Source organism: Spermophilus citellus (assembly GCF_964194105.1).
Source record: "Spermophilus citellus genome assembly, chromosome: X".
NCBI classification, from domain to species: domain Eukaryota; kingdom Metazoa; phylum Chordata; class Mammalia; order Rodentia; family Sciuridae; genus Spermophilus; species Spermophilus citellus.
Window position 1 is genome coordinate 26848468 of NC_138190.1, and position 24804 is coordinate 26873271.

The 24804-nt window shown below is 33.2% G+C and overlaps 1 protein-coding gene and 1 pseudogene across 7 annotated transcripts in view; both read right to left on the reverse strand.

The window, feature by feature from the left end:
• Nucleotides 1–24804, reverse strand: part of DMD (dystrophin) — a gene marked incomplete at its 3' end in the record, with an annotated part of 2539585 nt that overhangs the window by 1552093 nt on the left and 962688 nt on the right. The window lies entirely within an intron of this gene.
• Nucleotides 17369–18184, reverse strand: LOC308639583 (zinc finger CCHC domain-containing protein 9-like; annotated as a pseudogene). Its single transcript has one exon. The product of its transcript is annotated as a zinc finger CCHC domain-containing protein 9-like (transcript).

The following is a 24804-nucleotide window of genomic DNA, read 5'->3' on the forward strand; positions in this document are numbered from 1 at the left end:
ATAAATGTTGGTGAGCATGTGGAAGAAAAGGTACACTCATACCTTGCTGGTAGAACTGCAAATTGGGGCAACCACTCTGGAAAGCACTGTCAACATTCCTCTAAAAACTTGGAATAGAACCAGTATTTGACCCAGTTAACCCACTTCTTGGTATATATCCCAAAGAATTTTTTAAAAAAAATCATACTACAACAAAACAGCCACTTCAATGCTTACAAAACCTCAATTCTTAATAGGTAAGCTATGGAACCAACATAGGTACCCTTCAATAGATGAATGGATAAATCAAATGTGGTATATTTACACAATGGAGTATTACTCAGCCATAAAGAAGGTCACAATTATGTTATTTGCCTGTAAATGGATGGAACTGGAGACTGTGATACTAAGTGAAATAAGATCCAGAATGTGAAAGGTTTAATGTTTTCTCTTATATGTGGAAGCTAGTCTAAAATGAGGAGGAACAAAAGAGAACATAAACAGGGGCAGGGAATTTCATCAAAATAAAGACCAGTGAAGTAGAAGAAGCGAATTAAGGAGGAGGGGCAAGGAAGAGGGATGAGATAAGGGAAAAAGAGTAGAATGAGTCTGACCTAACTTTCCTATGTACCTATATAAATATACTACAGTGAATCTCACCATTACGTATATCTTAAAAAACTAATTTTAGAAAACTGTAAGTAAACAGAAGAAAGATCAGCAGAGTTTAGGAAAGGGAACAAGTGGAAGAAGAAGGGGGAGGTTAAGGGGAAGTACTAGGGACTACATTAGAGAAAAATTACATTCCATGCATTTATAATTATGCCAAAATGAATGCTAATATTATGTATAACTTATATGAGCCAATAAAAATGAAAATGAAGATAGAAAGCAGTCTTTTCTTGAATGGAGATATCAGTATCATCAGCTAGAAAGAGATTTTTCCTATGCTTCAATCCTATTTCATTTTTTTTGTCTTTATAACGTTTCTCTATTCCACTGGGCAAAAAAAATTAATTATTAGAAAGGTATAGAAATGACTGAGTGAAAAAAACTTATCATTGTTTTCAGAATAAACATCACTAAAATTTATTCAAAACTATCCATACACTTCAGGGGTTTTATTACTGTTCTTTTGTGTGAAAAAGTATTAGATATTGTTGCCTACATTCCTTAAAAACATTGAACATGCATTAAAGGTAGAGGAATAGAGAAGGAAAAGGTAAAACTATGAGGAGAGACAACTGATTAACTGATTTACTCCTACAGTATCCAGGAAAACATCAGGAAACTCATTTCTAGTGACAATTTCTAGTAATGGAAATCTCTAGTAATAACTTCTATTACCTCCTAATAAAATACAGAACTATAGCTTTGACTACTTCACAACCATTCTGTAAAACCCAGTTTATTATATTTCTGATTTTAGGTAAGTTATTTACAAATGCTGTGCTCAGTTTCTCCATCTGTAAAACAAGGAATGTAAAAATATATGTCCTTAAGATTGTTGGAAAGATTACATGTGATAATGAATATAAAATGCTGAGCACATTCTAGATTCCAAGAAATGCTCTGCAATGCTTGTATTTGGGGCCCATGTTCATTGAAATGGCAAATGATTTTTATGAGGAAACAGTTGGATGAGCTGTGTGTATTTTTGGAACCACGATTTTGGCAATTCAAACTGAGATAAGTCATCAAATGGCTACACATACATAGTGAAACCAGCAATTCAACAAACCACAAAACCGCTAGAAAAATAGCTGGCATGTTTCCAGAGGGCACACTCTATCACTGAGCAGTTTTATATCACTGATGAAATTGATCTATTTTGGCTACCTCCCCAAATTCAACCTTAAAATGAGATATGCGATTTAACCTGGATAAAACATTTTTCTTGTTCTTGAATGCACAAATGCTTCAAGGACATTTAAAAATTTTATCATTCTTAGTTCATTTAAATGTGTTATGCTTCTTATTTTTAAGCATAGAATCTAAGTCAATGCATGGATGGTGAATTTTTTTGGTGTATTCTATAATCTTTTTATCCCTCAGTGAAAGATTATTTCAGAGCTAAAGGATTACAGAGGGATAACCAAGTGGTTCTTTTACTAAATAACAGAAGTGCAGTTCAGAGGAACCAGGATTAGTATCTGGAAAGATTCTTGCCACACTTCTACTGTGTTTCCTCTGAGATAGGATATGTAAACCAGGGTATTATTCAGAGTATGTAAATGATTACAGAGGTGATTTATGAAGAATTAATCCATCATGCAACACTGTACTTGACATCCAATCTAATGATACCATTAACTAGGTAATTTTTAATATTGCTTGTGCCTGAAATTCAGTTCAAAGTTAAACCCTAATGAGAATTTAGGAAAAAATATGGCCTGCTGTTATGGCAGTATTGAAACAACAATCACAACAACTACTGCTACATATATAGTAGCAATAATAACAGCTGCCATTATTTACTGGGCACTTAGTGTCAGTCAATTTGCCAACCCCTTGATGTGCATTGTGGCATTTTTCACTGCAATAGGTCAGGATGACAGACAATAATAGGATAAGGAAACAGGATTCGAAAAATTAGTGACTTGACAAAGGTTACAAAGGTACTTGGTGGTTTTGAGATTTAAAACCAGGTTGTTTGGATTCCGAATGTAGGTCTTTACCACAATTTGATAAATTTTATTAAATGAAGAAACTCAATTCAAAATTCATGAACCTACCATTACAAAATACGTTAATAACACATACACACACACACACACACACAAACGCAGATATTCAATGCTACATTGCTACAAATTAAGAGTCAATGGTTTTGAAGATACTAAGAGAAATATCTGGACCACATTAGGTTAGTGAGTAAGAAACCAAATACATCATTCAAAATTGTGCTTTAAGTCAGACACTGATATCACATTGTAAAAAGGGATAATAGAGAGGCATGGGATACAGCCCAAGTAATGATATACACACTCTGCTGAGACAGAGGAAACTCAGCAAAGAATAAGACTAGCCAATATTTTCTAAAGGAAGGCATGTTCCAAGTCCACTATTCAAACTCAACACCTTCTATCAATCTTGTCATTTGCATTTATGTTTAATGTCAGTAAAGTTGACACTCTTAACTATTAAAGGCTCACATAAATGCTATAGCCTGTTTACCATTCTATGTTTAATAGGAAAAATTTGTATTGAATGCCTACGTTTTTGTATATAAAATATATTTTATTTTTTCAATTTTTATCAAAATATATCTAACAAAAGGTTCTATAACCAAAAGTATTAATCTTGATACCTTGAAAAACCTGGACATGGAAAAGAATGTCCTCAAATATCTGTCCTACTCCATTTTTCATATAGCAGTAGAAAAGAGACTACTTAGCTGTTCAGGATATAAACTATCTTTTCCCCCTTCCCTTGCAGTTAAGTAGAATATGTGACCAACTACTGGCCAGCAGGATATCTGCAATCTGTTTACCATGACTAAAAGGAAATGGGTATGCTCTCCTCTTTGTTCTTCCCTCCTTCAAAAGGCCCTGGTTCAGACATGGTGATGGCAAGCTATCTTTGATCACAGGGATGAAGGCAGCATCCTAGGGGATGACAGAACAAGAAGGTAGAGGTCCCCAGATGAGCAAAGCTTTAGTACAAGGCCTGAGAATCTTCATCTAGACATTTTAAGAGAAATAACTCTGAAAGATAAACTTTCTTACCTAATCCATCATCATTTTTTTTCTGACACAAAACCTATAGTGTATCTAATATAAAAACATGCCCAAAGTATCTGGGAGCTGAGATTTCATTGTAAATAGCACCACAACAAAAATGAGAATAGGAAGGATAGTAGAAATAATCAGACATAACTTTCCTATCCTTGTATTTGAATACATGACCAGGGTAACTCCACATCATCTACAGTCACAAGAATAGGATCCTAATTAGAGTAAGTTATATTCCATGTATGTATAATATGCCAGAAATATACTCTGCTGTCATGCATATCTAAAAAAAGAAATGAATTTTTTTAAAATGTACTTGTCAAAGCTATTGTTATTTTTTAAAAATTCTACACATAAAGTCAGATATTTATCTGAAAATGTATCTTTTCTCTCAAAAATAGATTCCCAATAATGTTTCCAGTCCACTTTGCTTCATATACATATATATCTCCAAGGAGGATACATTCCAAGGTGCCCAAGTGAATGCATAAAACCATACATAGTATGTATGTATATTGTTTTATAATATACATATATGTAATAAAGTTTAACTTAGAAATCAGGTAAGGAATATAAGAGGAAGTGAGGGGAAAGGGAAAAAAACAAGGGAGAGAAATGAATTACAGTAGATGGGGTAGAGAGAGAAGATGGGAGGGGAGGGGAGAGGAGGGGGATAGTAGAGGATAGGAAAGGCAGCAGAATACAACAGACACTAGTATGGCATTATGTAAAAACGTGGATGTATAACTGATGTGATTCTGCAATCTGTATACGGGGTAAAAATGGGAGTTCATAACCCACTTGAATAAAATGTATGAAATATGATATGTCAAAAGCTTTGTAATGCTTTGAACAACTAATAAAAAAAGAAAAAAAAGAAATCAGGTAAGGGGTTATCAACAATAATTAATAAAATATAAGGGTTATAACAATGTGCTATATAAAAAATATGTGAATATAGTTTCCCTTCTCCCCATTGTATTATATTCATCCTTGTCTTCTGAAGATGGGACACAAGGCCTATGTAATAAGATGAAGTGAGGTGAATGATGTAGGGATTGTGACATCCTATTAGGCTACAGTATAAGGTTTTCTTACACACAAGCACTGTAATACTATGATGGTCAATCTAATAGATTAATCAAGATGTCTACTAGGTGACTAAGGCACATAGTGTATCTAGCATAGATATACTATACAAAGGGATGATTCAAAACCCAGAAATGATAGTGCTAGATTTCATTGCACTACTTAGAATACTGTATAATTTAAAAATTATAAACTGCTTATTTTCAAAACTTCATATTTAATATTTTCAGACTGTTGTTGAACATGGGGAACTGAAACCCTTAAAAGCAAAACTGTGGATAAGAGTATACCTTTATATGTTACCTTTAAATGTTACACTACCCTTTACAACTCTGCCTACTAGAAGGTAACTAATAAATACTGTTAAAATAAGTTAGAGTATTTTTAATTTCTCAATTGACATTTATGCTTTCAGTAAAAGTTTCCCATGGACTGTGATTTAAATAATAACTATGTCTTTTTTTTTTTTTTTTTTTTTTTTTAGAGAGAGAGTGAGAGGGGGGGGGGAGAGAGAGAGAGAGAGAGAGAGAGAGAGAGAGAGAGAGAGAGAGAGAGAGAATTTTTTTAATATTTATTTTTTAGTTCTCGGCGGACACAACATCTTTGTTTGTATGTGGTGCTGAGGATCGAACCCGGGCCGCACGCATGCCAGGCGAGCGCGCTACCGCTTGACTCACATCCCCAGCCCCATAACTATGTCTTTTAAAGAGGAAAATCGTGATATATAACATAGTCATGATTTTAAATATGTATGCCCCAATATTCCATTTGATAATTCTTGTATATTTATATGTATGTATATATTCATATAGAACAGACATGTATGTGTTTATTTACTTTTCTTTCTTTGTCTAACCCCCCCCCCCTTTTAAATATTTTTAGTTGTAGATGGACACAATACCTTTATTTATTTATCTTTATGTGGTGCTGAGGATTGAACACAGGGCCTCACACATGCTAGGTGAGCACTCTACCACTGAGCCACAATCCCAGCCCTAATTCCCCATTTTATATTGTTGGATATACATATACTTTCTAAGTCATTCCATCTTTTATCCTTTTATTTCTTCTTTTCTTGTCCATCTTCTGAGAATTTCTGTTTTAGTTATTATAATCCACAAAGTAATAGAAACCTTCTCATAAAATAAAGAAAGAACGGAAAGAAGAAATCATTACTCTGACAGACTTTCCTAAACAAAACAAAAAGTTCAGAGAGAAAATAATAAAATACTTAAATTTCAATGTACCTAGAAAAATTTATAACATAATATTGTGAAAGTTATCAGATTCACAATGTAGTCACCCATGTCAAACCCTGACAAATAGAGCCAGAGAAGGGCATGAAAGGAGGCCTACCATGCACAATTTGCCTGATAATAATTATCACAACAGTAACTACTTAACAAGAACACTTCCTTGACATACTATTTAACAAGCCCAATCCAAACAGCCTGTTATGACTTAAGACTGATTTGACCTAGTAATTGTAGCCACTTGCTAATCAGAGTTTACAGGTTCTCACATAATAGTCACAAGTGCCAATAAGCTTTCTTTCAAAACACCTTAAATTTCTTCTCTACTTCCACCTGCTAACTCCAAACTTTCCTTTATTCTTCAGACTTACCATAGGCTACCCTGGCCTGTGCATATATGCTTTTAATTGTTATGCCCCTGCTTATTTATTCATGATTGATAGTCCCATTATTGGGGATCCATATCTCTTTTTCCTGGAATGTTGACAATATAAAAAATTGTCATTTATTAAATAAATATAGTATACAATAACATTTTTATTAAACATCAATCAACTCCTATGTAAAACAATTTTCTCATAAATGTATTAGGTAGTAGAAAACAGATGTCCAGTTTCATGATTAGTGAAACTGAAGTCATATCTATGAGGCGTGGGAAAAGAAACATGATCCCCAATAAGCCTACATTCTTTTTGTCATTATGAAGAGCTGAGAGAATATTATGAAATTCACAGATGACAGAGAAGAAAGATAAACACAATAACTTTATAGTGTTTTGGTATATATTAATAATTTTAAAAAGTTAATATTCGGTTGGAATTCATAATAGTTGGTAGGTAATTTTAAAATAAGTGTTTTTCTAAAAATAACTTTAAAATAAGATAGTGTCAAAATATCTGAGAACAAGTAAATTTCTAAGTTATTTTCTCTAAGGCCTATGCAACAGTAACAAGTGTTATTTATTTTAATCATTTATTTATAAATATATAAAAAATCAATACCTTTAAAATAAAAATTATTCTAAACTAAGCTGCTTTATGCAATTTCTTTCACCTACCAAACATTTCAAAATGAAATACATATATCTCATGAAAATGAAAACACTATTCGAACTAAAATATTTTCCACTTCATATCCATCTAAAAATTACTGTAGTCTAGAATTTTCTACAACATAAAATATTCCAGAGTGACTTATGAGGGAAAAAAATTATTGTAAAATTTTTCCATATGGCCATTTTAAGCTTTATGCTTATAGCAGATTTTTAAGTTGTTTGACTTTTTTCCATAAAATCCATGTACTATTTTTCTCTTATTGTTTCAAACCATCTGTATGGGACTATTAATAAAATCTCACATTCATTAAAAAATTAAATTTTTAAGTAATTTAAATTTTGCTTTATTTCATGAATCACCTTCTACAGTATTCTTAGCTATGTTTCTATTTATTTTAGAAGTCTACATTTAAATAAATTAGAAGTTATAAGAGTAGAATCACCAAAAAACTTATCAATAATCACATTAATACTAGTATTTTGTATTTCAATGGAAAATCTTATCATATAACCAAAGAGTCATGCTTTTTCTGTAAAGTCCCAGGTAGTAAATATCTTCAGTTCTACCAACCACTACCAGCTAGTTGTACTTAATTTGTAGTGTCACTGTAGAGTGCAATACAAAAGGAGCCATAGACAAAATGTATAAGTGAATAAACATGAATATGTTCCAATAAAACTTTATTTAGAAACCACAGGTGGCAAATCTATTTTGAGACTCAAGCCATTGATTGCAGTCTCCTGATCATTTAATTGCTTCCCATATTTAAACTAGTTCCTTAGTAAAGACTCAAGAACATCTCAGTATTGATTAGCTCTTCTCTTTCCAACCTCTCCCTCTCCAACTGATTCTTCTGAGTCACTTTTCCACTATTGCATATGCAAGCTAGCTTTCTCTAAAATCTCACTGCCTTCCTGGCTCCACTTACATCCATAGACATAACAATGTACCAAAAGCTTCAATGTGTGTAAAACCAGTATCTAACGGGGGGGGGGGGGGGGGTGTACTTTAAATCTGTCTCATTTTGGAGTAAAATAATCCTAAGGTCAAGTTCAGCTTCTGGAATTTATAAGCAATGTGTTCTAGGCAAAGCTATTTAAGTTTAGAGTCCTGGTACACATGTGAAAATGGATAAGTTTATGATTCTACTTTCAGGGTGTTTGTAAGACTCATATACATAGAGTCCTTTATTACTAATATTAAGTATCACCCTTTTCCATCCAACCTTTATAAAATCACTACCATTGCCTCATTTTTTCTGATTTAGTGCTGTGTAGAATATAGAAGTAAGAAAAACTAACAACTAAGAGGACTCTAGTTTAGTTTGATTATAAAAACATTTATTTAATTGAAGACATTTTGGCTAAATAGGCCAACTTTCCCCACAAAACTAGTTATCTCCATTTTTCTTAAAGTATACCATTACTTGGATTATCCCAACATCTTCTACATATATTATTTAAATAAATTCAGTGAGTTTTTAGAAGTTATTTTACATATTTCTGTCTCCCTTCCTTGTTTCCAAAACAATGGTGTGGTATAACCTTCAGAAAAAGCCTCATAGGGGGCATAAAGGTAAGATCCTTGAAAGTAGAAAGTTTTGTTCAGTATCTGACATATAGTAGAATATGCCAGATATTTGTTGAGTCAAACAATCTCTAGTACATATCTTATCACAATTCCTTCTTAATTTAGATTACTATAAAGACATTTCTTCATGAGGGAATTAAGTCCAAAGTCATATATCTTTCCATATCATAGCAGAGAAAAAGTATTATATTCCACATCTATTTATTGCACCTGCTGCTTTATTCACTGCTGTATTTGTCTCCCTATTCTCTCCAGCAGAGAAGATCCTTTAGGGACATTAGAGCTTGGCAGTGTAAAAAAATACTAATGGCATTAAGCCTTGGGAAGACTCTAGCAGATTTCATTATTAGCTGCAAATTCTATCCGCTGCCTCAAGAAAAGTAATAAAAGTCCTCTTTTATGTTGGTGAAGGTAAACCAGAGGGTCCATGTAGGAAGACAGTGAAAGGCAACAAGAAGAGAGAGAGAGAGAGAGAGAGAGAGTGTGTGTGTGTGTGTGTGTGTGTGTGTGTGTGTTTCTATTCTATTTCTATTTCTACTGTGGATTTGAAACCTCACTAAAACATTTCATTTATAATATTTTCAACAGATTGGAAAACTTTTCAAGATTGTTTTACAGATGCTTAAGATTCCAAAACTGATACACTTATGATGAGAATACTGCCAAATAGCCATTTGAAATGTTGTCTCTTTAGCATGACTTTCTTATAAAATGCTACTCATTTTGAAATCATTGTTAATATAGAAACTTTGCCTTCAATGGAAAGATCAAGTAGTTTATTGCTTTTGGAAATATCTGAGAATAATATGGTACTCACAGTCACTTTCCAACATAAAAAAGTTTAGCATAGTTGAGACACTTGACTTTTTGAAAAAGAGAATACAAAATTTATTTTCTTACTTTGTCATGAGATAACTAGAACTTTTCTGTTCAGTAAAAAGATTTCCTAGGACACTCCTATTTTATTGAAAAACATTTAGTGTTCTACTTTTGGGGGGGGGGTGATGCTGTAAATTGAACCCAGTGGAGCTCTATCCCTGACCTACATCTCCAGCCATTTTTACTTTTTATTTTGAGACAGGGTCTCATTAAGTTCCTGAGGCTGATCTGGAACTTGTGATCCTCCTGCCCCAGTCTCCTAAGTCACTGGAATTACAGGCCTATACCCCATACCCAGCAAAAATATTCTATCATGTAAGATAATAAAATCCATTAACCCACTAAACTGTACACATGTGTTTCATTGCATTGCAAACACTGAGGATACCAATAAATAAGGAAGGGGCCTACCATTACTGCCTTCCTGTTCAGGATCTCTAAGTTTTTGAGATATCACATACCATATATTATATGAAATGACTTGAAAGCATGAAATCAGCAATAAGCATTCTAAACAGACACCTGCATATCCATCTTTATCGAGGCATTATTCATAATATCCACAATATGGAATCAACCTAGGTGACTATCAACCTGGTCAATGGACGAAGAAAATGTGGAATATATACACAATGAAATATTATTCTATCGCAAAAAGGAATGAAACCCTGTTATTTGCAGCAGAACGAACAGAACTAGAGAATATTGCAAATGAAATAAGATACAGATAGACAAGCACTGCACGTTATTCCTCACATGTGGAAGCTATGAAAAGCTGAACTGAATGTAGAATAGTGATTAGTAGAGATTTGAAAGGCAAGGGGTGGATTAAAAATAAGGCTGGAGTTGATTAGCACATGCTGCATGCATGTGTCAAAATATCATACTGAACCCCATCAAAATGTATAATTAATACATGTTAACTGAAATTAAAATATTTCAAATGATTGCAAATGTATCATTATTTTTTAAAGCCATTTCATATTGATATTATAATTTTGGGGTATGGTGGTTTAAATAATTTATCACTATTGTTTTAAATTGATAAAGTATATTAGTTAATAATTATAATATGAATATAGGAACACATTGCAATACATTATTCTAGAAAACCAGTGAATCATTTTTTGTTTCACCTAGGTGGGTGCTCCTCACTTTGTAGACTATGTTTTAATCTATGATGTCTGTCTTGTCCTCTAAACTCCTATAGAATTTACAATCAAAAAGACAAATAATACACTGAGTGTCCACTATTTGTAATATGTATAAATATGTCACTAAATCATCTAATTTTACTTCATATCATAAGAGACAATTATTGTCTACATTCTACAATAAGAAAACCACATTCATAGAGGTTAGAAACTTGCCCAAGGTCATAGAGCTAATAACAAGCAGAGATGGGAATGGAACTCAGTATCAGTTCGTAGACATCTCTAAAATTAACTATTTAGTCAGACATCATTTTAATAACTCAAGGGAAAGAAATTTCCCAGAGATAGCTAGATTTTTAAAATTGCATTTAAAAATCAAAATATAAAAATGTGCCATATTTTATGTGAATGTGGTCATTACGTGTATCATAAACCCATACAATTATTGACAGAATTCATTTATTCTTCTAGATTCTCTCAGCCTTAGATCCATCTGTGACCAATTTTATATATTTATAAAATAATTGACTTTTAGTGTACAATATCTGCATCCTCAATGGATAATATACTCATATGAATTTGTTTAAAAAGAACTACCACGGGCTTCATTAGCACAGTGCCCTAAAATTTAATCATATTTAAATTTCAAATCAGCACATTAAAGCATGAACAGGATAAAATATGGAACAAAAATATTACTGGAATTTTTATTGCTATATAATCATATATATCAAAACGTAAAACATGCTATTGGTAGGTTTTGACTTGGTTGCTCTACTTTGGAAAATAGGAAGGGAAAGATACAATGTATAAACATACTTTGTTCAAATAGTGAAAGAATAAACACTGTGTTTGAAAACAAAGTTTTATTATATTTTTAAAATATTCTCTATATTCCTGATTTCTATAATCCTTAAAATTTTCCTACAAAATCACTCCTTGTTCTATTTTTAATAAGTATTTTTATATGGTGACTTATTTCACATTATGTTAGAAATGAAACAGAATTATTGCTACATCCATAAATTAACACAGTGATTTAAATTTTGAATATGAAATATATGGAAGCAGTTGAAAATTGTAATGTAGATAACTTCATGAAAATTAAGCAGAAAAGGAAGGGTAGATTTGTTTTTGATCTGGCCTGTGAAAAATATAAATCAGGAAAAAGAAATTCATTTAAGGTAGAAGAGAAATAGCCACAAGTAGGTTTAGAATTTCATGATTTAGAAATGCTGGGACACAGCACAATCTGACCTATAAAGCTTTTCAGATAATCAAATTGTGCCTAGGCCTGAAGGTACACACATGACATTTGTTTGAATGGATTGTGATTACCTTGTAAACTTCTTTTATAATTTTATTAATGTAGGTTGTTCCATACACATGGCCAACACTGCTTTTTTATCCCACTGCCCTAGAAGAACCATAAACTGCCAATTATCATGGGAGTAGTTTATCAGAGTATGGATTATCTGGAAGTCTTATTTCTTTCCCATTTGGCCTTTTCACAGCTCATTAGCACGTCTACAAGAAAGTCAAGGCTAAAGAAGGAAAGGCTGCCAAAATTCTAAACAAATAAATTTGCTCCTTGTCAGCAGCAGATCCCACAAAGCATTTGAAGGTGCGAGAAAAATTAACCAAAACAGGAAGCACAAAGATATTTAATGTATATGATGACAATTTTCCTCAACTGATTTTTCTCTCACTGTACTTTTTGAAATACTGACTGAATTGAATAGAGGTTTTGGCATCAAAGTCCTTTATTTTTAGCATATAATAGGCCATCTTTAGAGATCTCACTTGCCAATGAGCAACATATGACACTCACTGCTAATACCTTGACCATTTTTAAATGTGAAGTCAACAAATTGAAACCCAGCTTTGGGAAGGGAGGTTTTTGGTGACTAAACAATGGTTGCTGGAAAAAAAGGGGTTTGCACCAGGAACTGAGACAACTAGCAAGCTTCATTTTTTATATTAGATTTTCTCAATATTTGATGAAACCAGTGCAAGGATATATGTATATATGTGTTTATAGTTAGACATATAGACTACACACACATACACCACACACACACACACACACACACACACACACCCCACACACACAGAGGTGTGCATGCATACATACCCACACACGCATCACACAAATGAATATATAGTCTATTTTTGTTTTGAGGGTAAATGAGAAACTCAGAAAATTAAGTATCCTATCTATTCATCATAGGTAATACATCCTTAAATAAGGAAACCATAATGTGTTACATCCATTATCATTTTGCTTTTCATAAGCATATAAGCTATTCATAATCAATTGTTATACCTCTCATTATCTATCCTAGCAAATGAACTAATAATACAAAAACTTCAAACAGATAATTTGTCAGAAATTGTCATATTTGCAGATAGGCCAGGTAGAAGAGCAATTTGTACACTAGACTTTATATATTCAATGCATCATGGCTTTCTTTATTTTGTTTAGAAGGGCTCTAAAATCATCTGGTTCTTTCACTTACTAAAAGTAGTATGTCTCCAACTACTATTTACTAAGCAACTAAAAAGGGCCAACCATTATTCTAGAGGATGAGTGTAGAGGCATATACAAAACAGACAAAAAAATCCAAGTTCTTATGTAACTAATCATATTGGAGGAGACATATTAAATAAAATTAAAAAGTATTTGAAGATGGTAAATACTACAAAAAAATGAAGTGAGGGAGGGGAATAGGAATTGCCAGGGGAGAGAACATTGTGGATTGATTTAGGAAGATCAGGTAAAATATCATTGAGTTCACTGAGTATTGCAAAAAAGAAAGACTTAAACTTGTAGAAGAGATATCCATGTCAATATGTGGAGGTTATGTGTTCAGGCAGAGGCATAAATTAGGCCAGTATGACTGCCCTGGAATGAGAAAAGGTAACAATTTTGGTAGAGGAGGCCAGGAAAGAAATGGATAGGGAGAAGGAGATGACTGCATTTGGATTTACAAGAATGCAGGACTACATTTTCCTTTGGGGAAGTGGCAAACCATTGGAGGATTTTCAGCAAAAGAATGATGTGATCTGACTTATAGGTTATCAGGACCACACAGCAGACAAAATAGTTTGCAGGTAAAGCAAAGGCCAAAGTAGGCAGGTCAGCTTAAAATGCTATTTCAACAATCTAGACTAGAAAGAATGGCAGTGACAAAGGAAATAGTAAGAAGTGAGTAGATTGTAGATATAGACCTGGTCAAGTTAGTCCTGGTATATTTTTCTGATCTACAACTTGCAAAAAAGGGATAGATTAAGCTTGACTCCGAAGTGCTTAACTAGGGCAACTGAAAGAATGTGGTTGATACAGAAATATAAAGCATTGCTGATGAAGCAGATTTGGAGCTTGGTCCATTCAATTTTGAACAGGTAAAATTTAAATTGACTAGAGAGTGTGTAGATAGTTATATTAAAAAGTTTGGCTCAGTGGTAGAACACTTGTCTAGCATGCGTGAGGCACTGGGTTAAATATAAATAAATAAGTAAATGAATAAAATAAAGATCCATCAACATCTTTAAAAACAATTTTTTAAAAGTTTGGACTATACTAAAAAGGTTGAGTTGGGATAATTATTTGAGAGGCATCAATTTATGGACAATATTTAATGTCATGATATCATTTAAGAAATGAATGTAGTCTAGGAACTGAACCCCTCTTAGTGTGATACGAGGAATTTGGATTAATAAGAATATGAAAATGAAAAGTAAACCATAAGCTAGAAATACAAAAGGTAAACCAAGAATGTTTAGTACCTTAGAAACCGAAGAGGAGGGAGTAAATGTATGTTGCATAACTCCTAAATTTATTTAGGTGGCTTAGGTAGTTCATATAAAGAAATTCAAATAGTAACTAGCAAATTGTGAATACTTAATGAACATTAGCTAAATATTAATAGAAGAAATTATGTGCCCTTTAGTATTCCAAATAATACATATCATGTTTATGGTTGTCATATTTGTGGCAGAATTAGTTGGCAATCCTTACCAATATGATATTAAGCATATTAAAAAGGGTAGCATTAAATAATTAAGAATAAGGGCTATGGAACCAAAAATATTCCTGTACCACTCAAACTCCTTTCTATATTTTGTAAGGAAAATTAAATGTGTTACTTACCTGTGCACAGACTTTAGGGGCCTCACCCATGGTTAAATTCTCAATAAAGCTGGCTACTGTGCCAAGTAAAACAAACTTAAGAAGGAATGCTTTGTATACTCAATCAAAAACACTAAAATAAGTACATATTGGTTATTCATGTGTTATAAACTGTGTTTTAGTCACTTTCTTAGACAAGAATGTATATGAAGAAGAATAAAACATCTGCCCTCAAAGAAATTATAGTCCCATGAAGGAACTATATAGGTATATGCCCAAGAAGAAAGGAAAGCTTAGAAAGGGGAAAACAGACATTACTGAGAACTAGGAATTTTTTTTTTTTTAATCATGAATGATTTCCCAAAACAAAGATTTTTGAGGAAATCTAGCAAGATGAATCAAAGTTTGCCAGACAAGGAAAGAAAACAATGAGGGTTTGGGATGGTTATCAGGCAGAAGAAGAATTTGTTCAAAGACATAAAACTATGTAAGACAACACTGAGTGCATATGTGCCGGGGGTGGGGAAAGAATATCACAATAATCAATATAGCTAGAGGATATAATTTGTTTTGCATATTACATAAATTGAGGGTAGGATAAAAATAATAATACATATCATAAAATATGTATGCTTTGCAAAGTAAAATTTCCTTTAAAATATATTTTGTAATACATTTTGACATTTATAAAATATTTTATGTTTTATAATATAGAGGAAGCAACTAAACACACATAAGTACAAAAACCAGTATGATTTCCTATCCTTATAATACCAAGACAAAGCAAAGACCACCTAGCTTCATGCCCTGGGAAATACCTACACTTAGAATGAAGACTGTGAACCAACGTAACTATTAATTTTGTGGGGATTGTTTCTTCATTTCAAGACCATTCTTCTTATCAGTTTAAAAACTATTATGTCAAATCTTTTATCCTATAGTAAACAGCTCCCTTCTTTGTAAAACCTGGATAACCAATCACCCAGCCAAGCTCTGTAGAATCCCTTTTCCAATTTTTTTTTTTTCACATTAACACATGGACAAGACCTTGTCAAGTTAGTAGTTTCCCTATGGTAGTATGTCTAATACACTTAACACTGCTTGATCAGTAGTGCTTTTCTGGTGATAATTTTAGAGAACTGACAGTCAACTCATGAAAACAGTAATATAATTTTAATTTTTTTTTCTGTAAAGATCACTCTGGATACAGTGTGGATGGTCTGTGGAAGAGTGGCAGCAGCAAGACCAATTAGGAGACCAGTGAAGTACAAAAGGTAATAGTGCCTGACCCATGACACTCAAGGGTGTTTAAAACAATGAACTGATGAGTTATGTTGGGGGCTTAGAAAACAGTAGGAATGGTGGCAGAAGGGACATGGTGAATTTATGACATATTTGTCCTCATAATCTATTGGATTTGGTGACTTTAAATACAAAGAAAAGAAAGTGTTGTTGAAAATGCCTTCTAGATTTTTGTCTTAGATAATTGGTAAAAGGAGGCATAAAAGCAAGGATAAAGTAATATTTTGTGGGGCATTGATTTCAAAGTAGTAAGACTGCATTTCAGACAACTTTATTACTAACTCAATTTTTTTTTTGCTAGTTCTGTGGGATATGAGAAAGACTCGAAAGATTAAGAAATATATTAAGCAATACCAACAAACACACACTAGTACCATATTCAATCATATTACTTCATAGGATTTTAAGTGTCACTTTATTTCTATGGGAGGAATATGGATAGGATATTATTGTCATCGAATACTATACAGAAGATCCTTGATTTATTATAGGGCCACAAAGTGAAAACAATGTAAATCAAAATTGCATTTTCTATATTTAACCTATCAAATGTCCTATACCAGCAATACAGTACACTGTTAAATATTAGTTGTAGATTATCACAGTGTGGCTGACTGGAAGCTGCAGCTCTCTGATGCTGTCCAGGAACTTGAGAACATGTCAACTACATATAATTAGCTTGGAAAAAGACCTTTATTCAAAATCTAAAGTAGGATTCATTCCATAGACTGAATGGATATCACTTTTTTTTCAGGGAATAGCAAATGCATTTTTATTCAATATTTTAAAAATACAGACTTTATGGCAAATTATAAATTTCTAGTATAATAATAAATTGATATTTTACACCAAGAAAACAATATGATCAAAAAATCATTCACAAATACAAAGCAGTATGCTTTTGTTTTTATATTATACATACACACACACACACACACACACACACACACACATATATAATCAACTATATAACTTAGTTTTGTCTAAGTTTTCTCCATTAAAAACAAGTTCTTTCAGAGAATCCAATTTAATAATCTTGTGCTTTTCTTCAGTGATTTTTTTCTCCAAACAGAGGTAGAAGTACTCCTTGATGGACAGAATGCAGTAAACTGTTCTTGGCGCTAAGGAAGCCTAACTTGTAAAGCATGCCCAGTTCGGAAAGTAACAATGTGATAGTAATTAATAATGGTACTGAATGCTATTAAAAATTGACAACTTTAGGTATTTTTATTTTGGGTTTCTTTGGTTTTGGCACATCCAAAATTTCTTCATTGTCTGCACTCATCCCCTTTGCCCAGTGACCAACTGTGACCATTCGATCTGAATTATGACTTTCAAGGCAATCTTTCTTAAAGTGTTCCACAAAACCACAAAGTTTGCAACCACCACCATCAACACAGAATCCTTTGTGATTATCAGGACATGAATGGGACAGATGCTCCATTTCCCCACAAACAAAACATTTTGCAAAAGGAAATTCACCAAGAGCTGGGTCTACTTTAGCCTTGCACTTGGTTATTTCATGCTCTGTGGACCCACATCAATAACATATTCCAGTGCCCATATCTTGATTTACAAGGGCAGGTGGGAAATCTGCAATTCCCTGGCCAGGTTTTCTATAGTGGAAACATACCATTGCGTTTTTCTTTGCTGCTTGTCTTTTTAATCGTCTTCCTTCCCATCGACTGTCTTTCTTTAAAGCAACTGCAATTTCTTCCCTTACCTCCTGGCTGTCCATTGCTATCATCTCCCCATTGTGAACCATCTGTGAGTTCTGTTTTAGGTATTCCATGAATCCATTCACATCTTCATTTAAGTATTCTTTCTTCCTTTTGTTCTTTTTATGTTTTGCTTGGGGTGCAACATTTTTAAGGGACAGTCTATTGGCTTCAGGTTGTTTACGATTTGGTAGATTTGGGCTTGTTCCCTCCAAGGACCCCTTCTTCATGTCCTCCCATGATGTTGCAGGCAAGGGCCTCTTTTTATGTGTGGTAGTAACTACTGCCCACCTGGTCATGTTGCATCAGAGGTACCTTATCAGTCACTTTACACACGCTCCTGCTGAAGATTCTGCACCTGGCAAGAGCTGCTGGAGCTGTTCCCCAGAGTACATGGGAAGGAAGCCCTCTGGGTATCAAGGGGGTGAAGTGGGAGAGCCCAGCCTGGAGGGGTCCAAGGCGGCCAGCGCCCCAACAGCTGAGGCCGATTCCAGGGCCGGCACCCTGGCAGGCCACACAACTTTGTTGTTGCGCCCCACTGGAAGCAGGGGGCTCTCAGGGATCCAGCAGCCAGTTCCTCCACCCTCCCGCATTTCCATATAGGTCTGGCCAGATCCAGGAAATCAACAGGAGGTTCCCTAGGACATCAAGGGACCCAACATCAAGGGACCCGCCATCTCATTCCAGGTGTGCCACGCACACTTTCTTACAGCACGTGAATCTGGATATCACTTTTGCACCACTGAAAAGTTGAAGAATCATAGTCAAACCATCAAGTCAGCCCTTGCCTATATATTTTAGTTCACTGTTACTGAAAATTTTAGATGGACATTCTGAAGTTGATAATTATTTCTGTGATAGAAAAAATGAAATCTAGGATATTGGTCTTTCTCCTCTTCAGCTCTTTGATACTGGGTTTGCTATACCTTTGCTTCAACTATTTCACTTTTTCCTGCCTTTTTGCTTTTTTTTTCCTACTGTTTTCTACTATGTCACATGATGGAAAATGAAATCATACTTCAAAGGGCTACTTATAAATATGGTTAAAGGATGTACTTTACAGCTCAGATTATAAACGTGAATTTGACGAATTTCAGATGTCTGGTCTTATTTGTCAAAATCATGCTATACTTTTCCATCATACTTAATTATAAACATCCACAATACACGCATTCATATATTCATATGCATATCAGCTTTGTGGATGGCAAGTCAAAACTATTTTCCTTTATCTTAGTTTAAGAAATGTAAATGCTAGCTAGCAAAATTCAATGTTTACTGCCATTTTTTTATATAGGAAAGTCTGTTGCATTATTTAACTATGGGAAATCATATTTTTAAGATGGTCTATTTCTAGATTTGGCTTGAAGTATTCCATCACTGCTCTACATTATTCACAGGGAGTTGTAGAAGGTGCTAAAACCGGGCATCAGGGGACAGAACCCTAGTGATCAGCAGGCTTCTTTTTAATGAATAATAGAATTCCAGCAGCAAATGTTTTAAAACAAAGTGCTGCCTGATCCTTATTTTATCATGTTTTATGAAGTCAAGTCATGTTAAAATGTTCTAACTATGTCATGGTCTGTACTCTCTGCCCTGTGCCATCTTGCTCTCTGACAAAACTTGAATTTGAAAGATTATTTTTTAATAAAGGGAAGGAAATGCACTGGGACTTAAAGGCATTCCAGGGGATTAAGTAGAAATCAATATTAATAAAAAATAACTTGCTAAAAATAGAATTGCATTGGATAAGTATTAATGGGAAAAAAACTAGTTTTGAAAATACATGGTGAATGTTCAGAGAGATTTTCATTTGCCTCTTTTGTCCAGAAAAATCAACATTTATAGATTCATACCATATATTATATATAGAACATAGTATAGTATATACCATGTGTCACAAATTCCTATAGTGTACTAGTATAATGTATCAAAATTCTTAAAATTCTTCCAATCTAAGACACATCTTCCTAATTCTACCACCCTTCAGTTTACAATCCCACCACTTTCATACATTTAACAAAAAACTTCTGAGCAGTTTACTCCACTTTTCTGCTTCCAAATGGCCATGATGCCTCTTTAATTGTATGCATTCTTTCTTATTTACCAACTTTCTGATAAAACAGCCCTCTCAAAACACAGAACTCTGATTCTAAAATACCAGATTCAGATGTCCCTCCTCCATCTTTATCCTCCTCAATTCCTTTGCAAATTTTGACACTGTTGAATATAATTGTTTTCTTCAAAATATTTTTTTTAAATCTTCTGTATAATATTTTCCTGGATAAGTTCTTAAATCATATCTAGGTGACCCCCACTCTGGGTTCCTGCATATATACCTATCAATACATATATCAATACATATTTCAGATGAGATATTATCTCAACCAAAATCTTTTGTCCTTGAATATCTTCAAGAGTTACCATGCTTTCCTCTTTGTGACATCTCTTATATTCTTAGAAATTACTCAGCAATCTCCGAACACCCCAGCCCCTAGGCTATATCTATATCATTGGTCTTAACTGATCTGCTAAGAATAAATCCTAGTTTCCAAATATATTTGGACAGCTTCACCTCAAGGTAGTATTGGAACTTCTACATTAGTAGGGCACTTTCCATCATTCATAATGCCAAAATGCTTCTATATATAGCTCCTTAAGTCCCGGGATTGAAACATGTAGCTCAATATGCAAACCTGTCAATAACCTTTTCTTGCCTACTAGATAAAATGCATACCCCTTAATATGGTAGACAACATTCTCTACAATTTGCCCTCAACTTTCCTTTCCAGCTGTTTTTCTTCCTCTTGCCTGCCCACCTGCCCCATCTTAAATAATACAGAGCATTCATATTTCTATGTCTTTCTCATTGAGTTCCACAAACTGTGATGATCTTTCTATGGGAAGAGTCCTTCTATGGAAGACATACTTGATTATTGGGGCTCATCATTCAGTTATACTTCGCACCACCTGCTAGGTCAATCTTCACAAAGCTAGGTTTGTGTTCCCAGAGGATTTGTATGAATATCTATTTTACTACTTAATTCTGTTGGGCCTCAAGACAGTGTTCATTGTGTTTGTCTCCTCTTCTAGTCCATAAAGACTGTGAGGAAAACTCAAATAAATCCTAGTAGTTAACACAAATTAGATGAATAATAAATATTGATAGATTGAGCCACAAGCATTTGATGACCACATATGACATTATTATGTAAATTTAAAAGATATGAGGGTAAATTAAAAGTAATTTTAATAGAAAGGACAATACTCATTTTACAATCCTAGGTTTAGGAATCCAAAATAATTATATACCATTTTGCTCTGCCACTTACTAGTCTCATGGTCTTTAGCAAATCTTTTAACTTAATCTGTAAAGTGAGAAGACTGATTGAAGGTAAACATCACAGATACTGTCTTTGAAGCAATTGTCACATGATCTTACCGTTCAGTATGTCCATAATGAATGCTAACAAAATTATTATTAAAAAGCACTCGACAGTAATAATGTGTAGGATATAATTTTGATAACCTTGGTCCAATTTAAATTTCAAGAAATTAAGTAAGATAAGACCACCCATTGAGAAGTGATAAAGTCATTTATAAAAGCCAAACACCTTTAATTTTCAGTAAGCATTCTTCAAGAAAACTTGTTAGAATTTTCTGCTTCAAATGACTTAAAAATAAAAGTTGCAAAATCACAGCCTCTTCTGCTACTGCAGTGGTGAACACTACATTAATTTGAACAGATTCATTCAAGGCCAAAAGTATTATATTGTTAAGATAAGTATGTCCTGGTAAATAGCAAAGATGTGCGTGGGAAAGTGAGAAAATAATGTATATACAGCACATTCTCCAGGTTTTACATAGGTTGTCTTGATTTAACCCAAATAAAGGATTTCAAAGATCTGTGAGTGTGGATGATTCATATTTGGAAATAGTTTAAGAAAGTCTCCTTAGCAACACTTTGTTAGGAATAAAGAACTACTATCCCAATGTCAAAACTACTCATGGCTAAGAAATTTGTCTCTCTCCCTGGCTCTTTCTGAAATTGGGCCTAGTATTTATATAATGTTCTAAATGATACGTGCTTTTCCATTGTTCTATGAATTATGTCTGGCACAGGAACATTTAACAATTATCAGATCTCATTATTTTCATCAATTTCTTATTCTAATTAACCATGAATTTCATTTTAAATTTATGATCCTACACACAAAAATTTCACTAAGTTCTCACCCATCTTCAAAATTGACCATATGTATATATGTTGTATATCTTACATAAATTACTTATTTTAAAACAGAAAAATTAAATCATAATCATGACATTATTAGTGTTAACAAATATAGAGTGCTTGACAATTTCTAGAGATGATTTTTTGGTTTCTGATACAGATACCATCATATTTTCTGGCCAAATTAAGATACTATCTGCTAATTACTCGTTTTTACTGAAATATAGAAGCTAATAAAATGTATTTAGAAACATGGCAAATCATACATTAGGTTGACATGAGAAGTCCCAGTATTCTTGTATTTTACACAAAGCACTCTATTCAGATAAATCTGTTCATATTATTAAACTCTCGTTCCTTTTAGTAAATTCTATGACAAATATTGAAGGCAAGGTATCTAGGGGGAAAAATTAAAATGGCAAACATAATAACAATCCAAATTATGAAAATGTATGTGTATACCTCTCATATGCTTATGCTTTATACAAGCTTTTATATAAATAAGTATATAAATAAGGTGAGTTCCTGTATCATTTTTTTCCTAAAAAAAAATCAGTGTCTTCCTATGATAAAATAAAAATGAAAAAAAAAGATGTGATGATATTGGAAATAAGCATATCCTGAGAGCAAATCTGCCATTGTTTTATGACATATATTTATTTATATCTATCTACCTACCTACCTACGGAAACCTAGCATAGCATTCTTTTTAAACAGGTACTCAATAAATGTTTACTAAATGTTGAATACATTTAGCTCTGGGATGGATTCTAAACTATTGCTCTAGAAATACTTTGCTTATTACTAATTACTTGACCTAAACGAAGCATGACTTTGGTGAGGGGCAGTCTCTTTAGAAAGAATCAACCTAAGTTTTATATTAGCTAAAATATTTAGTGGATATAAATGTATTTTACAAGAAAAAGTAAAACATTTCTCTAATTAATGAAATATTTTACTTTTATAAATTTTTAAATGTATTTATGTATATATTGAAATGCCCATGTATATGCACAGGCACACACATACCAAAGTAAGTATACATGATATATTTTATTCCATTAAAGATTATGCAATTAAATATGTAAAAACACTGAAATCATTCAGGTATTACCATAAGTTATGCAATTTATCTCAAATTCTGTAGCTGTTTTGTGGCTTGGGTGAAATTACTCTCAACCCTAATCCAACCATAAGCCTTGACAGGTTTAAGTGATTCCCTGTCACCATGATGGGTTTAGAGACCTATAATATAAACCTATGTGCATGACTTTCTGTTGATGACAATATAATAACCACAGACATAACCTGTTTCAAACAGAAGAGTTTCCAGACTTTTTCCATTATTGTGGGAAAAAAGTAATTAGTTTATCTTGAATGTAAATGAAAAAAGAACACCATAGATTATGTTGCTATCATTAGAAGATCACTGGGGAAATATAACTACTTGAAAGACTTAGTGAAAAGAGGATAGAACCAAGAGAATCACTGAGAAGTGCAGTACCAGTAACATGGCAATGTGAAGATCTAGATTAATGTTACCAAATTCCCACCATTCAAGGTTTAATCTCTCTCTCTCTCTCTCTCTCTCTCTCACACACACACACACACACACACACACACACACACACACGACATATAAGACTGCTTCAATGTGAATGTTCATTCTCTCTCTCTCTCTCTGTCTGCCTATTTAAATTTGACATTGAGAAGACATTGAGATTTGCATTCTAGAACTGCCTAAAAATTGTAAAGAAAACTGATTGCCAAAGAAATCCCAAGTCTAACTAAAAATGTCTAGTTATTAATCAACTCTGAACCAAACACCAGAATCCCAACATAACAAAATATGTATAATACTATGAGTGCCACTGAAATGGTATTTCACTAATATCAATCTCAGATGTAATTTTGAAGACAATTATTTAGCAAAATTCTCAATGAACAAAACAAAGAATAGCTAACAACTCACTAAAAGCACAGGATAGTATATGTTTTTGTTTTTGTTTTTTCATTCTGTCCTGTTAGGCATTTAGGACTTTTTCCTTTATATGTCAGGATATCCTTTCTTCTTTTAACTTTTTATTTATTGATAGGGACATCAATATTTTTTCATGTAGTCATTGCCCAGTCAATCATAAAGCATTACAATGAGGTTTAATTAAAAGGGACTGTCAATTGTCCAAATAACCCAACCTATAAACTGGAAGTCAACATTGGAAGAAGTCTTAATCTTTCTTTTTGAGAAGGATATTTGTGGATTTTTGAAAGTGAATACATGCTACCAAGCATTAGCAATGCCAAATATTCAAAAAGGACTATAGTGGACACTGCAATTGCACAGCCAATATCCTTACACTTCATTGTACAGTAGACTCATGATTTGGATAGGATTGATCTCACTCTCAGTTCTAAATATAGGCTCAGATTTGCAAAAATCATTTGGGTTAATTCTATACACTTTGCTACAGTGATATGCTCAAGGAAGTCATATGATTAAGAAGATTCATAGAGAAACTCCTACCTTTTATTTGCCATTTGGGAAATATAAACTCTTCCTATCTGTTTGTGAACAAGAAAACTAGAGTTTCTAGGATCTGCTGAGATAAGCCAGTTTGTATCAGTATGACAAGTTATAGAGGATAGTATAGACAGATTAAAAGAGAAGCAGACCAATCCTTGAGT